Genomic DNA, 11,824 nt, shown 5'->3' with positions numbered 1-11,824 from the left:
TCCTTCTCCTCTAAGTCTTGCTACAAGCTCATTAACGAGTCTTGTAGTGGTCAAAAGCTCAATAAAGATAACTTTGACCGGATTCGGTCTCTATCTTGTCCCAACAAGATAAATTTTTTTTTATGGCTTTGCTATCATGACAGAATTTCATGTAAAAATTATATACAATACATTGGTATAAATATAGACCCTACTTGCACATGCTGTAGAAATGGAGAAGAAGATATTCAGCACATTTTTCTATTTTGTAGTATGGCCAGAATTTTTTGGCACTCGATCCTACGCCAACCTCCAAACAAAACAAGTAATAACCAAAAAGATTATTGGTTGCTTTATCTAAAAAAATCTCAACCCCCATGACCTTAACTTAATCACAATGCCCAGCATGATAAGCTGGGAAGATCTCTTTTTGTTCATCATATGGAACCTTTGGCTGACTAGGAACAACAACATTAATAATACCTCACATCCTTTATTGGCTTCTTCTGTTGTAAAACAAGCCCTAGAATACAAACTTTTCACTGATAGGGAAAATAATACTTCGAAGAGAATACCCCTATGTATCAGTTCGCATGCACCACCCAAGGGTTGGTACAAACTTAATGTCGATGGTGCTTTTCAAAGCGGCAAACCAATCTCAGGGATAGGTCGGCTCATCAGAAATGCTGATTCATACTAGACTTTTGGATCCATAAAGTCAATTCATGCAGATTCTCCGATTTATGCAGAACTCCAAGCGATCCATCAAGGATTAACCATTGCGGCAGAACTTAATTTTACTCCATTCAAAGTGGAAACGGACTCCACAGATGTAATACACTACCTCCAAAAGGGATACATGACTTACAACAATATTATCTTTGATTGTAGGTGGTTAATGGCCAAAATGGGGCAAGTGGTTCTCAAGCATAGCTGCAGGGAAGGGAATGAAGCTGCTCATCAAATGGCAAGGGAAGGATCAAATCAGTCTACCATAAATAAACTTTGGTGTTATGATTTTCCACATTTTTTTGTCGAGTCAAGGATGCTGGAGGACAAAAGAGGTGTTGTTGTAGTACGATCTATGTTATTTCATGTTTGTAATAGTCTAGCTGAACTAGGAAATGTTGATGTCATCCAGGGTATCTATGGAAGTAGCAATGCTACATGTAATAGTGCTACACTACCTTAGTCTTTATAAATAAAATGCTCCTTATTCTCAAAAAAAAAAAAAAAAAAGTTAGCTGCCTATTAATTTAGACAAAAATTTATTATGCTAAATATGTGGCTTTGAAATTTGATACAACATTGGGTTTTTTGGCGACTAAATTTTATGGGTGGTCATTCAATTTTGTGTTCATTACTTAAAAGTCACTTTTCTTTTTTTTGTTACGTAAAAGTTATTCAATTTTGTGCTCACTACCCAAAAGTCACTTTTCTTTCTTTTGTTATACAAAAATTATTTTACTATGCTCTGGTTATCACAATAGTCACTTTGGCCATATGTTACAAACCTTTCACCTGAAAAGTCTATTATGCCCGTGACATTATAAATCCTCCCATTTATGTAACACCTTCTATGTTATATGCTATATAATATATTTTTACCCAAGTAATTTACTTGTAACTAAAATATCTTAATATTATTTTATTTATTAATTTTATAATATATTCTTATATTTAATTTTAACATTAATTTTTAAGATATATAAGTAGCATTATTAAATTTGTCGGTAATATTACCGTGAACAAATCTCAATTCCGTGTTCTTATCATGCTTAATGAAATATTTTAATGAAAATTATAAAATCAAAGCTCATTGATTTATCAGCCAAGCCATACACATTAATCCAAGAAATAAAATACTTACATCTAGCACAATGACACATGGAATTAATACTTTCAAATACATAATATTAACAGATAAAGCTTTAAAAACCTTAATATTAAACACAAATATCTTTGAAACTTTTTCTAAAATTTTTATTACCTATAAAAAACTATCATTTGTTAAACAAATCTATTTTTATTATTTCAAATAAATATTAAGAAATAAGTATTTTTTAATTGTTTTTATATTTAAAATATGTTCATGTTTGAATACGATTAAACAAATTAAGTGCCATGGAAAAACTAAATATATGGATATATTATTAAATAATATAAAGTTATTTTAATTATAAGTAAAATACCTAGATAAAAATATATTATATAGTGTATAATATAGAAGGTGTTACATAAATAAGAGGATTTATAATGTCAAGGGCATAATAGACTTTTCAAATAGAAGTATTATAATATTTGGCCAATGTGACTTTTGTGATAAATAGAGCAAAGTAAAATACTTTTTGTGTAACAAAAAAAAGTGACTTTTGAGTAATGAACACAAAGTTGAATGACTTTTACGTAACAAAAAGAAGAAAAATGACTTTTGCGTAATGAACACAAAACTGAATAATCATACATGAAAATTACTCGTCTTTTGGCAGATGCCATGTGCTGTACTTCGCAAGGACATTGTCAATCTTCTGGATTTCATAGAAAGGTTAAGTAATGGTCGAGGTCAAATTGCTCTTGACATGGATGAAACTGAAAAGCTGGCAGTCCAGCTGACATTAGTTATTTCGTTTCGGATTGTTTTAATGTTATATACATAGTTACGTTGAGCGTGAGACAATTGAACATATCTTGAATTATATTCAACATATGCCTGAGATAGTAGGACACTTCTAATTTTTTGTTTTGGCTTATCAATTTGATATAATTGATGAACCTGATAAAATACTTGAAGTCCCTCTAGTCAATTCTTTGTTGACTCATTTACTTGTGAAGATTATTCCTGCTGAACTAGAGGTTATGTACATATCTTTTACACATTTGATAGCTTCAAAGTCAGCAGAAGTTGGATGCTTCATTAAGCAGCTTCTAGAAGCTTCTCCTCACATTCTTAGAGAATATCTGATTGATCTGCAGGACCACATGGTTAATGTTATTACTGCAAACACTTTAGCTCGAAACGTTCATGTCACGATAGAGTTCCTATTGATTATTCTTACCGATGTGGCCAAGGACGTTACTCATCAAGACAAATTGTTTGGTCTCTCGGTACGTGTTGTAGCATTTACCAAGGAGGTTATCGTTCTTGTTTGCATGTTTGAAGAGATCCCAATTCATGAAGAGAATATGAATGAAACAAGTCTAGACTTGCTGGAAAATATTAAACTCTTGACGGAAGATTTCAAACATGCATGTTTTCTTGAAAGCCCCAGAAGACTCATCTCAACGTTGCTTTCCCATGAGTGATGGACCACTCTTCATGACTCTTCTAATCAAAAACATAAATGACTTGCTCAATTCCATCGCTTACTCAGTTGCTTTGATACAACAAGAAATTGAGTTGAGTTGGTGGAAGAAGACATAGAATCCATAAGATCGTCGGGAATGTTGAGCAAGAATTGAATATGATCTTTGGATCATGTTCTAGATGTGGCATATAAGGTAGAACATGCCATTAATTCTATTCTTCTAAGAGATCATGGTCTCTTGCACCTTATCTTCTTACTTCCCGATACTATAGAAATGATCAAACTGATCAAAGAAGAGGTACCGGAGAAGATCTTCAAGAATAGAGGTCTTATTGTCGCAAACTCTTCCAAAAAGTTAGTTGAAAGCAAGTCATCAAAAAAGCTAACTAGACAAATAACTGTAGGTTTTGAGGAGGGAACAATCCTGATAATTAGGTAGCTCACTAGTGGACCAATATCAGAGCTAGACGTCATTTCGATAATTGGTATGTCGGGTTCAGGTAAAACTACTGTAGCTTAATTACAAAGTATACAATGATAAGTCAATTATTAGTCATTTCAACATTCGTGCATGCTGCACAGTCGACCAAGGATATGACATGAAAAAGATGTTGTAGAAACTTTATAATCAAGTCACTGGTTCGAATACAAAATTCAGTGAGGATTTTGATGTTTATGATGAGTTTCGAAGAAAGCTATATGGAAGGAGGTACCTTATCGTCTTGGATGACTTGTGGGATACTGTAGCATGGGATGAGCTAACAGTACCTTTTTCAGGAACTTCAGAAAGGAAGTAGAATTATTTTAACAAGTCGGAAAAAGGAAGTGGGTTTGCATGAAAAACGCCACAGTGATCCTCATAATCTTCGATTGCTAAGACCAAAAGAAAGTTGGGAGTTATTAGAGAAAAGAGACAGAGAAGAAGAATGTTGCCCCGAGGAACTATTGGATGTTGGAGAAAAAATAGAACGAAAGTGTTGGGCTTCCTCTGGTACTTGATCTGATCGATGGTGTCATTGCAAACAAGGAAAAGGAAAAGGGCCTTTGTGGCTTGAAGTTTTACATAATTTGAAATCCTTTATTTTTAAGGATGAAGAGGAAGTGATGAAGGTAATACAATTAAGTTATGACAATTTATCAGATCACTTAAAGCCGTGCTTGCTTCACCTCGCGAGATATCCAAAGGACGAAAATATTGAAATCTCTAAATTGAAACATCTGTGGAGTGCCGAAGGACTTGTTGTACATACTGAGATGAAGAGTGTGGAAGAAGTAATGGAGGTTTATGTGGACGAGTTAATTTCCAGTAGCTTAGTAATAGATTTCAATATGATAGATGGCGAGTACCCGGTTTGCCGAATTCATGATCTTGTGCATGAGTTTAATTTGTTCCATAAAATCTACAAAGGAAAAGTTGTTTTACTTCTTCTTCTTCTTCTTCTTCTTCTTATTATTATTATTATTATTATTATTATTATTATTATTATTATTATTATTATCCGATGCCACGTGGACTAACCATACACTATGATCATTCGGATGAAAATTTTGTCCTGCGCAATCTAGAAAAAATTCCTTAAGTTAAACACCTCCTTTCTTTGGAGGCATATGGGAGGGACATGTAAGTTATTTTCCTACGTGTGTGTGGCCCAATAGGTTTAAGGCCCATAATTAATATTTAATTAATGAACAAATCTCATCCGTCCGATCGGTTACTTGATGGACGTACCGGATTAAATAAGAACCTTTATAAATTGGTCCTCTCCCCACCCATTAGGGTTACCGTATTTTTTCTCTCTTCCCTCACTAAAGTCGGCGGTAACGAAATCTAGGTCAAGGGGCGAGAAACCAATTTACTGATTAACGCTTCCGCTTCAAGACAATGGATTCCGCTTCAGGTATGTTTTCTGTAACGATTTTGTGTAAGATTATCATGTTCAAGATCCTGGTATAGATTAAGATTATGCTTACATGTGGTATCATGAGCATGGATATTTGAACTGATAATCTTCGTTTACAAACTTTATATAAATGTTTGATTGCGGTATTGTTACGAAATAAATATTTGATCACGAGTACGGGTTTTCTGTTCATGGACAAAGCATCAGTGATGGATCATAATTTTATAGGAAAGGGCAATCAACTCCAATACTATTACCTCTCTGATCTCACGTTTTAAAATAGTGTATTTGATTTTGTGATCACTTCTTTAATGAAAAGCACATACTATTCAATTTGGATGTTCAGTTTTGAGGCCGAAAGTGATCAAACTGCCATTTATTATTTATGAATTAATTGAAGATGGAAAAACGACTGATATAGGGTTCTGACCGGCATACCTTAAATTGATTTTATTCATTGGATTGTGGCCCACCAAATATAAAATACAAGAGTAATAACGAGATGCCTTCTGTTGAGGCAATTGATCTAATCCTTGCCTTAAGCAATTAACTGATATCAGTTTTGGCTCATATTTGCTATATCTTAGCCGTTATATTAGTAATATTTATTTGTTGAGCCATAAAATAATTTTGTTTTGGACTATTAGTTGATAAAGCTATTTATTGTTTATTTTATGTATGTGATTAATGTGTATATAGTTTGTTAGTCACCAAAGTGACCAAACTAGATTGTTTAAAGTATTCACATGCATAAAATCTTATAATCTCTATTTTGTGGGTGCATTTATGTTTATATAGTTTGTTAGTCGCCAAAGTGGCCAACCTAGTAAATTTATGAAAAAATGCATACATAAAATTGTAGTTTATCCATGAAACTAATGGAATGCCTATTATTGAAAAACAAACGGATAAATTAATTTTTCACTATTGCTCGAACTTAAGGATTTACCCAAAGGTGAATCAATTATTCTATGAATAGTGAATATAATGAGGTAAAATTAATATTCTTTAGTCAAATATATATTGTCTATCCAAAGATGACATATATATTTGGTTAAAAATATTTAATTACCTATTAAAGACTAAATGACATTTAAATTATGATAGTGTGTCGTAGTATTTACCCAAAGGAGAATTGCGATATGCTTTAACTGTTTTGTTGAATCCATATTGATTTGTGAGCATGTATTATCTATTTTGCAGCTATTCCTTTTCATTCGCTTGCTTCATCTGTTACTGTGTTCAACGATTGAACTTCTCTGAATGGCGTGAACAAGTCCAGTTCCACTTAGGTGTGATGGATCTTGACTTGGCTCTGTTGAATGATAAGCCCACTGCCATTACTGATTCGAGCAGTGCGGATGAGAAGTCTTTCCATAAAGCATGGGAACGCTCTAACAGGCTAAGCCTTATGTTTATGCGAATGAATATTGCCAACAACATTAAGAGTACTATTCCACAAACAGAAAGTGCCAGGGAATACCTGAAGTTTGTGGAAGAATGTTTTCGTTCTGCAGATAAGTCTCTCGCTGGTACACTAATGGCTGAACTCACGACCATGAAGTTTGATGGGTCGCGTAGTATGCAAAACCATATCATCGAGATGACTAACATTGCAGCAGGACTTCAGACCTTGGGGATGAAAGTGGATGACTCCTTCTTGGTTCAGTTTATTCTGAACTCGTTACCTCCTGAGTATGGACCTTTTCAAATTAACTATAACACTATTAAGGATAAGTGGAATGTTAGTGAATTGTCCAGTATGCTTACTCAGGAGGAGTCAAGACTTAAGAAACAAGGGAGTCATTCAATTAACCTCATGGGTCAAGGAGCTGGTAAAGGACTTAAAGTGAAGGCCAACAAGTTCAAGAAGAAGAAAGCACCTACTAAAGCTCAACAGGATGCTAACAAGGAACATAAGGCAGATACGTGTCGTTTCTGTAATAAGGAAGGACACTATCAGAAAGATTGCCTGAAACGTAAAGCTTGGTTCGAAAAGAAAGGTACAATTAGTGCTTTTGTATGTTTCGAATCAAATTTAGTAGAAGTTCCTAATAATACTTGATGGCTTGATTCTGGTGCAACTGCTCATGTTTCTACTACGTTGCAGGGATTCCTTACGATCCAAACTACAAATCCAAATAAGGATTTCTTGTTCATGGGAAATCATATGAAGGCTCCAATTGAAGGCATAGGGACTTATCATTTGATCATGGAGACTGAACGTCACCTTTATCTATTATAGACTCTTTATGTACCTTCAGTTTCTAGGAATTGGATTTCTCTTTCAAGATTTGATGTTTCTGGATTTGATTTAAAGTTTGGAAATGGATGTTTCAATTTATATAAAAATGCTATTTTTTATGGTTCTGGTTTCTTAGTGATGGTTTATATAAATTGAAACTTGATATTGGTTTTTCTGAATCCCTTCTTACTGTTCAACATAATGTTGGAATTAAACGTAGTTCACAAGATGAAAGTTCTGCTTAGTTGTGGCATAGACGTTTGGGTCATATATCCAAAGAAAGGTTAGAAAGATTAGAAAAGAATGAGATTCTTCCGAATCTAAATTTTACTGATCTTACTATATGTTTGGATTGCATTAAGGGAAAGCAAACCAATCATAGTAAGAAAGGTGCCACAAGAAGTACCCAGCTTCTTGAAATTATACACATCGATATTTGTGGACCCTTTGATGTTCCATATTTTGGTGGAGAGAAATATTTTATCACTTTTATCGATGATTTTTCACGTTATGGATACATCTATTTGCTGAAAGAAAAATCTCAAGCAACAGATGCTCTTAAGGTATTTGTCAATGAGGTTGAAAGGCAATTAGATAGAAATGTGAAAATCATTAGGTCAGATAGACGTGGTAAATATTATGGAAAGTATAATGAATCAGGACAATGTCCAGGTCCATTTGCAAATTTCCTCGAGGAACGTGGCATATGTGCACAGTATACTATGCGAGGAACACCTCAACAAAATGGTGTTGCAGAAAGGCGTAATCGAACACTTATGGATATGGTTAGGAGCATGAAAAGTAATTCCTCATTACCCAAATCATTGTGGATGTATGCTCTTAAAACCGCTATATATTTATTAAACAGGGTTCCTAGTAAGGCAGTTCCAAAGACCCCTTTTGAACTGTGGACAGGAAGGAAACCTAGTTTAAGGCACCTGCATGTTTGGGGTTGCCTAGCGGAAGCTAGAGTTTATAATCCACAAGAAAAGAAACTAGATTCTCGAACAGTAAGTGATTTCCTTATTGGTTACCCAGAGAAATCTAAAGGGTATGTGTTTTACTGTCCAAACCATAGTTCGAGAATTGTTGAAACCGGTAATGCAAAATTCATTGAGAATGGTGAGGTTAGTGGGAGTGTTGAAAAGCAAAGAAATTAAAGATGTGAGGGTCAATATTTTATTACCCAGAAATGTGCCTACTTCCACACAAATACCAAATATTGTTCCAGTTGTTGAAGAACACTTTGACAACACCGAGAAACATTTGGATGAAATACTTCATGAAGCAACTAACTCACCAATATCTGACACAAATGAACCACAAGAAATGCCATTAAGAAAATCTCAAAGAGTTAGAAAATCGGCTATTTCGGATGATTACGTGGTTTATTTGCAAGAGTCAGATTTTGACATTGGTCTTAATAAGGAACAGTTTCATTTTCACAAGCCATAGAAAGTAATGAGTCTGACAAATGGATTGATGCCATGAAGGAAGAGATAAATTCCATGGAATACAATAAAGTCTGGGATCTTGTTGAATTGCCAGAAAGTTCTAAAAGAATCGGGTGTAGATGGGTCTTTAAGACCAAACGCGAATCAAATGGCAATATTGAGATACAAAGTCAGACTTGTTGCCAAGAGTTATACTCAGAAATGAGGCATTGATTATAAAGAGACCTTTTCACCGGTCTCAAAGAAAGACTCGTTAGGAATTATTATGGCTTTGGTGGCTCATTATGATTTAGAGTTACACCAAATGGATGTGAAAACTGCCTATCTTAATGGAGACCTCGAGGAGGAAGTTTATATGGACCAACCAGAGGGTTTCGAAACTAAAGGAAAATGTCAAATGGTGTGTAAACGGAAGAAGTCAATATATGGACTTAAACAAGCTTCACGACAATGGTATATAAAGTTTAATGATACCATAACATCATTTAGTTTTGTGGAAAATACCGATGATCGGTGTATATACCAAAAGATCAGTGGGAGCAAGTTTATATTTTTAGTCCTATATGTTGATGATATCCTACTTGCTGCTAATGATTTAGGCATATTGCGTGAGACTAAAGATTATCTCTCTAATAATTTTGAAATGAAAGATATGGGTGAGGCATCCTATGTGATAGGAATAGAAATATTCCGTGATAGATCACAAAGATTATTAGGATTGTCTCAGAAAGGCTATATCGAAAGAGTTCTAGAGAGATTTGGTATGAACAATTGTTCAGCAGGAATTGTTCCAATTCAAAAAGGGGACAAATTTAGTCTCGTGCAATGCCCTAAGAATGATGTAGAACGAAAAGAAATGTAATCAATTCCTTACTCTTCTATTGTTGGTAGTTTGATGTATGCTCAGACTTGCACAAGACCGGATATTAGTTTTGCGGTCGGAATGCTAGGAAGATATCAGAGTAACCCAGGAATTGATCACTAGAAAGCTGCAAAGAAAGTTTTGAGGTACCTGAAAGGAACGAAGGATTACATGCTCATTTATAGGAGGTCCAAGCATTTGGAAGTTGTTGGATACTCGGATTCAAATTTCGCTGGATGTATTGACACTAGAAAATCCACGTTCGGTTATTTGTTCCAATTAGCTGAAGGAGCAATATCGTGGAAGAGTGCCAAACAGTCTGTCATTGCTACATCCACGATGGAAGCAGAATTTGTGGCATGTTTTGAAGCCACAATTTATGCATTATGGCTGCGAAACTTTTTTTCAGGACTTGGGGTTGTCGACACCATTACCAAGCCGCTGAAAATTTACTGTGATAATTCTGCAGCAGTATTCTTCTCCAAGAACGATAAGTACTCCAAAGGTGCCAAACATATGGAATTAAAGTACTTTACCGTCAAGGAGGAAGTTCAAAAACAAAGAGTGTCACTTGAGCATATTAGAACTGATCTCATGATTGCAGATCCGTTAACGAAAGGTTTACAACCAAAGATATTTAAAGAACATGTACATAGAATGGGTCTAGGCTGTATTTATGACTGATGTATTTTTGATGTTTAGACACTCTGAGCTCATTTATGTGTTTCTGATATACATTAATGGTTTCCTGTTTCTCATAATGGTGTACACATTATTGTTTTGAGATATTACAGGATAAGTCTCAAGGAGACATTATTGTGGACCATAATATTTTATAGATTATGGACCTGGTACAATGAGTTGCTAATGTTGTAGTATATGGAAGGGAGTATGTAGACAAATTATATATAACCGCTGTAACTCACATTTAGTAGTTTATCATATTGTGGTATTTATGATGGACATTATAGAAGAGATTTGTTTATGCGCAACTAATGTTTCTATATTAAATATTAATATTGTGATTATTGGGCCAAGTGAGAGAATGTAAGTTATTTTCCTACGTGTGTGTGGCCCAATAGGTTTAAGGCCCATAATTAATATTTAATTAATGAGCAAATCTCATCCGTCCGATCGGTCACTTGATGGACGTACCGGATTAAATAAGAACCTCTATAAATTGGTCCTCTCCCCACCCATTAGGGTTACCGTATTTTTTCTCTCTTCCGTCACTAAAGTCGGCGGTAACGAAAGCTAGGTCAAGGGGCGAGAAACCAATTTACCGATTAACGCTTCCGCTTCAAGACAATGGATTCCGCTTCAGGTATGTTTTCTGTAACGATTTTGTGTAAGATTATCATGTTCAAGATCCTGGTATAAATTAAGTTTATGCTTACAGGACACTCATCTTTCCTACAACTGTCACCTAAGACACTCGAAGCTTCTTAAAAGGTTGGAGCTGCGCGAAATATGGTTGACATATTCTTTACTGAATGAAATAGGCATGCTTGTTCATTTGAGATGCTTAATCATTCACACGAAAGCAGAAGCTCTCCCTCCGTCATTTTCAAATCTCTGGAATCTTGAAACTTTGATGGTGTATAACTTCAGATCAACCATGGTACTATCACCTACTATCTGGAGTCTTGCAAAGTTATGACATTTGAGGATCGTGACTTGTTATGTCTTTGATTTGTGCACTGACGAACCAACAATGTTAGAAGAGGACTCAAAGTTGGAAAGTTTGAGAGAATTATACGGGCTCACCCTTTCCCATTCGAAGGACACACAGGATATTTTCAAAAGGTTTCCCAATTTTCGAAGCCAAGTTTCCGCAACTTTTCATTGTGCTTCGTCCATGGAACATATATACAACAGTTTGATTTTCACTTCCCTACGAGCTTGAAAAAATTGGAGTTGAGGTTTAATCTAACATCCGATTCACTGTCAAGAATTACGAGATCACTATCCAACCTTCAAAACCTGATTATACAATACGTAATCATCCGGGGGGGGGGGGGGGGTAAGGAATGGACGATGGAGAAGTCGCCTTCGTAGAATCTCAATACGCTAGGAGT

General features: G+C 35.0%; 1 pseudogene; it reads left to right on the top strand.

Annotated features, from left to right (window-relative positions):
- Positions 1–886: 886 nt before the first annotated feature.
- LOC109216485 overlaps positions 887–11,824 on the top strand; it is an 11,290-nt pseudogene continuing 352 nt past the window's right edge.

The sequence above is a fragment of the Nicotiana attenuata genome, unplaced genomic scaffold, assembly GCF_001879085.1.
Source record: "Nicotiana attenuata strain UT unplaced genomic scaffold, NIATTr2, whole genome shotgun sequence".
Taxonomy (NCBI): Eukaryota; Viridiplantae; Streptophyta; class Magnoliopsida; order Solanales; family Solanaceae; genus Nicotiana; species Nicotiana attenuata.
The sequence above is the reverse complement of the archived record's forward strand: the minus strand, read 5'-3'. Positions and strand labels throughout refer to the sequence as shown.